This window comes from Limulus polyphemus, unplaced genomic scaffold (genome assembly GCF_000517525.1).
Source record: "Limulus polyphemus unplaced genomic scaffold, Limulus_polyphemus-2.1.2 Scaffold7462, whole genome shotgun sequence".
NCBI lineage: Eukaryota > Metazoa > Arthropoda > Merostomata > Xiphosura > Limulidae > Limulus > Limulus polyphemus.
The window spans coordinates 5,786-12,089 of NW_013673072.1; positions in this window are offsets into that span (position 1 = coordinate 5,786).

Consider the following 6,304-nt stretch of genomic DNA (forward strand, 5'->3'; position numbering starts at 1 on the left):
CTGTAAAAGTATTAAATAGTTTATTATTTTTTTTTTACTTAAGTAAATACATTAAGTAGTAGGAACCAGTGGCGTACATAGAACGTTAAGTGTCGAAAGGCAAATTTCAACATAAGCTCCTCCCATTTTATGTTTTTACAACTCTTGTGATAAAAAGAAATGGATACTTACATCCTAAACGAATGGTAGTGATAATTTCTACGCTTTGGGATGGTTTTTTTTTGTTTTGTTTTTTTACAGGCAAGGCTCACAGAAATGACACCTCTCTCCTCCAATGGGGCAGCGGTGAGTTTACGATGCGTAGCTTTGTGCACTATGAAAACGACAACAAATAACACATTTTTTTTAACGAATCACATTAACTAAGTATCGCAAAATGACAAAAAACAACAACAAACAACAACAAATTATTCTAAAAAGTTTTAAGTTAAAAATTGTTGTTAGGGTTAACGACATAACTTTAAAAACCCTTTTGATTCGTGGGTCATATATAACTCTGCTGTGGCTGATATGGCAATATGTTAGCCACTAAGATGAACATTCAAAGCAAGTTTATTTTTGCTACTATGATAACTAGTCATCTATGAGTTTACGTCGCTAACACGTGAAGTACCGTTTTTGTATTGTTTTTAATTAAGCAATGTTCCCTAATTCTGAAGGAATGAAAGAATTATTTAACGTGCAGTCTTAGAAGAAAATAAACAATTGTCTTGTTTATTTAAAGTGAAAATTTTAAAATATAATTAAATGCTGCGTTATAATTACTGAGGACAATTCGTTTGAGATAGGCCTAAGTGAAAGGACCCGAAAGCCTTATTTAAAATGGCGACCACTTCTCGTTTTCAGCTGTAGAATGAGGTTAATAATACCATTTACTTTAGCGGGATAACTGGAGAAATAAGCTGCCACACTTAATATGGTTTCGACCTAGATTATACTGGTTTAGAGTGAAAAACACACACCTTAATGTTTCCCCTTATATACTTATTTAAAGAATTCTTCATAGATGTTTTCCAAGATATCACAACTTGTTGGAAAAACCAAGACATCCAAGGTTTAGTAACAGGTATAAATCATGAGATTTATGTAATAGGTTTTAAAATAAATTTTGAAAAAGTGATGTTTTTAAAAAAATAAAGTATAGTTGTTGTATCATAATTATACAATTAAAATGTTTTTTTTTTCTCTCTCTCTCTCTCTACAGAATCACTTTGAATTATGCCTAAGCGGACAGTTGTTTGTTTTTTATTTTACAATGAAATAAAATTAATTGTTTTTTGTAAATATTCAGTTTTATCACAATTTTAAGTTGTGGTAAAAGTAAAAGAATAAGACTTAACTTTACAAGATTGTTTACTTAACTTACGTATATAACTTAACTTTACAAGGTTATCCACTCAACTTACGTATATATAACTTAACTTTACAAGGTTATCCACTCAACTTACGTATATATAACTTAACTTTACAAGGTTATCCACTCAACTTACGTATATGTAACTTAACTTTACAAGGTTATCCACTCAACTTACGTATATATAACTTAACTTTACAAGGTTATCCACTCAACTTACGTATATATAACTTAACTTTACAAGATTATTTACTTAACTTACGTACATAACTTAACTTTACAAGGTTATCCACTTAACTTACGTATATATAACTTAACTTGCGTATATAACTTAACTTTACAAGATTATTTATTTAACTTACGTATGTAACTTAACTTTACAAGATTATCCACTTAACTTACGTATATGACTTAACTTTACAAGGTTATTTACTTAACTTACGTATATAACTTAACTTTACAAGATTATTTACTTAACTTACGTATATAACTTAACTTTACAAGATTATCCACTTAACTTACGTATATGACTTAACTTTACAAGGTTATCCACTTAATTTACGTATATAACTTACTCTTAAAATGAAAAATCACTTTAAATGCTAGCTTTTCTCTTAAGAGAGCGAACTGAAAAATGCCCGAAAGTTTGAGTTTGCAGTCGGGTAACAGAGTCAAGTTCAGTGAGTTTTTTTCACTTACAAAGAGTTCTAAAAATCTATCTAGTATTATTAAACAGACAAATAACTTTCTAGGTTATATTTCAACATTAATTTGTATGTAAGTAAAATAACGATCTATATCTACAGAATGTACCTTCATGAGCTCAGTATTTGGTTTTCACAGGTTTCGTCAGGAGCTTTTTCTTTGTAGTTAAGTATAAAGCAGCATCATGGGTTCTCTGTGCTGTGCCCACCACGAGTATCGAAAAACCCGGTTTTAGGCATTATAAGCCGCTGTAACACTGGTGGGGGCCGTCATGGGATATCTACAACCCAGAAAGCTACTAATCTAGTTGAAACTGAATTTTATTTAGATTGATAAAAATGTTTCATAATTGTTTGGAGACGGCTTGAACAGGTAGTTAAAGAAACTTTATTACAAATGTACAACGTTTCGATATAAATTTGTCTCTTTCACTGCCCCTTCAAGCCGTCTCCAAATTATATTTTCTAAAAGTGGGTTTCTCGTCATCAGATTTCCGAATTCTTTGTATGTTGAATTTGGCGCAAAGCTACTCGAGGTCCATCTGCGCTAACCGTCTCCCTAATTTTGAAGTGGCCCGGCATGGCCAGGTGGTTAGGGAGGCTCGACTCGCAATCTGAGGGTCGCGGGTTCGAATCCCCATCACACCAAACATGCTTGTCCTTTCAGCCATGGGGGCGTTATAATTTGATGGTCAATCCCACTATTCGTTAGTAAAAGAGTAGCCCAAGGGTTGGCGGTGGGTGGTGATGACTAGCTGCCTTCCCTCTAGTCTTATACTGCTAAATTAGGGACGGCTAGCGCAGATAGCCCTCGTGTAACTTTGCGCGAAATTCAAAACAAACAAACAATTTTGATGTGAAGGAAGGCAGCTAACTAACACCACCCACCTCCAATTCTTGGGCTACTTTTTTACCAACGAATAGTGGGATTGACCGTCAATCATAACGCCCCTACGGCTAATAGGGCGAGCATGTTAGGTGACAGGATTTAGATTTTTGACCTTTAGATTGCGAGTGAATGATTTAGAATGTATATTTTTTATATTAAAAAACAACTATTTTGGTTTGTTTGTTGACTAAACGACTAAGTCGGATATCCCTATGGTTCAGGCTAATCTTGGGCTGTGTGCAAGAGGAAGGGCAACTAGTTGGCTGAAGCGGATACTGTAAACCGAATTATAACGCAGCCACAGCTGAAAGTGTGGAAGGTATTTGGTTGCACCTCGTTTCGAACCCGAGATCCTGGAATTCCCAGTCCCTTTCTGCTAGCTACTAATCTACAGTCTATTTTGTATATTTAGCTACGTGAAGCTATCAAATGCGATCTAGATGATTTGTACACGTTCTACTTTCATGCCACCCAGTGGCACAGCGGCATGTCTGCAGACTTACAACGCTAGAAACCGGATTTCGATACCCATGGTGGGCTGAGCACAGATAGCCCATTGCGTAGCTTTGTGCATAATTATAAACAATCTACTTTCATAATATCCCTGCTAAAATAAAAGCGAAACTGAAATAATTAAAGTAGTCGGAATTCTTTTACCCTCACACGTCTTAACTAACGTGCTGTTAACAGTGGCTATGCAGTAAGTCTAAGTTCTTATCGTGCTAAAATCGGAGTTAGATACCTGAGGTGGGCACAGATAGAAAGCCCGCTGTGTAGCTTTATGCTTTTTAACAAACTAGCAAACAAACTAGCGTGACGGAAGACTGATTACCTACATATTCTGATAACCCAGAGGTTGTGTTTTTTTATCTTGCGTGTTTTTCTGACATCACGAATGGCCAAGTAATCTTTCTGAGACGCAATTTGAAAACTGAAGTTATTAGTAAAAACAACAAACAGGATTCATAATTACATGAAAAAACAGGTTACAGGTGTCCCTTTCTGGTTCAAATCTCTAGACGGACACAGAAATTCTTTTCGATTTAATTGTCATAAAAACCAGTCGAGTTGAAAAATATGGGAACACTTGTACATGTAGTTTGAATGAATCTGTTAGGATGTCTGTTCGAACAAGGATCTGGCCTAAATTGGTTTCAATTTACTTGAAGTGACTCATGCAGCTATGTTATTTACTTCACCTGGTTTCACCTGTTAACTTTTGTGGAGCAAACCAAGCGAATCTCTTTTAGACTTACCTCAAAATACACTCTCTCTCTGAAGTGGGGAAATCCTAAATAATTCAATAAAATGGGATCAGTAGGACTGTAAAACGTTCACTTTCAACGAACGTCCGTGTCCAGCAAAGTCCTTTTAAATTTCAACCGAGCGTCTGAAAAGAACCACAAAACGTAGATTTACTGCATTCATGTCTGTTTGAGTTTTTTGTCACAAGATGGCGATAGTTTTGCAAGCGTTCATCGGCTTCTCTTGTATTTTCGCTCTGACAACAACATTCCCGAGGTATTTCGGTAAGATATTGAACATAAGTTTCAACTATCATTATCTTTCGAATTTTTTGAGTCCACATTCAAGCGTTTAATCATTTTTGTTAAATATTGTAGACCTATTTGAAAAAATAAGTGTGTCGAAAGAGATTTGATAGAACGCAGTATTTGACAGAATAAGACGATCGAATACCCTTCTCTTCTAACATTTATAGCTCTAAGTTAAATGAAGATGAGATATAATAGTCATCTTACGTGTTTGTAAATCCCAATGTAACTTATGCTTTGTTTCACTAAGCAAAAATAAAAATGCTTGTGACGTATACAATGATGTAAACTTACGTATTGAAAATATACCATACTTTAAATTCGATGACGAGGATTGTTTGTTTTGAATTTCGCGCAAAGCTACACGAGGGCTATCTGCGCTAGCCGACCCAAATTTAGCAGTGTAAGACTAGAGAGAAGGCAGCTAGTCATCACCACCCACCATCAACTCTTGGGCTACTCTTTTACCAACGAATAGTGGGATTGACCGTCACATTATAACGTCCCCACGGCTGAAAGGGCGAGCATGTTTGGTGTGACGGGGGATTCGAACCCGCGACCCGCAGATTGCGAGTCGAATGCCCTAACCACCTGGCCATGGCGGGCCTCGATGAGGAGGAACCCACTTTGAGACTAATAATGGTTGGAGTAATGAAGAAAAACTTTAATATAAGAACAGCAAATGTACAACGTTTCGACAAGGTTTTTGTACCTGATGATGACAAAACCTTGTCGAAACGTTGTCAGCCATTATTATACCATACTTTAAGTAACTAGATTTTTTAAAGGAAATGATATTCGAGCCGAGACCAAATATAAAATAATACAATGAATATGGGTTATACTAATAACACTCGACCCTCATGTCAGTCGCTCGCGCACTAGGAGACGCAAATAGTTGAAATTTTACAGGAGTTTCCAAACAACTATCAATCAGATGAACAGGGAAAAAGATGATTTCTTACTGAGTTTTGTTTTTCGTTTTGGTTTTTCTCTGCACGATTAATGATTTAACGAATTCCTGGGTTTACATTTCTGTGGAGATCCACTTTTCCTCCTTTTCTGGATGATAAGAGCATATTTTGGTGAAAACACGTATCCAAAATGATATACGAGGCAATTAAAAAGTTTCTAGTTGTTTGTACAATATTTCTAACAATTTTATTTCCACTATCAAACTTAATTGACACTTCTTCGAAGTTAGTTTGTCTGTTTTTTGAATTTCGCGCAAAGCTACTCGAGGGCTATCTGGGGTAGCCGTTCCTACTAGAGGGAAGGCAGCTAGTCAACACCACCCACCGCCAATTCTTGGGCTACTCTTTTACCACGGGATAGTGGGATTGACCGTCACATTACAATGCTCCCATTGCTGAAATGGGGCTTTGAACCCGCCACCCACAGGTTGAGAGTCGGGAGCTCTAAAAAAAACACTTACTTCTTCGAACTAAAATGTCTAAAGATTAAAATCATGAATAATATTCAACGTTAAACTGGTACACAATTATAAACATTTTATTTAGGCTTCAAAAAGTTGACGACTCTACATGTTTCGACGTTACAACGTCATCCTCATGAGTGAATTACAAGACAATTGCCAAAGTATTTATAACTTGTTAGTAGGTCATTGACCCGTATGTTATTTTTCATACATTCATGCTAAACCATTCAAAGGAGATCAATCCACATTTTTGCAGAAATATTCGCCATGCCTTCATCTCTATTTAATATTACATGATCTTTTTTTATGTTTTATTATTTCTAACGATTCACGAATATTATTACCTATTACACTTTTTTGGTTGAG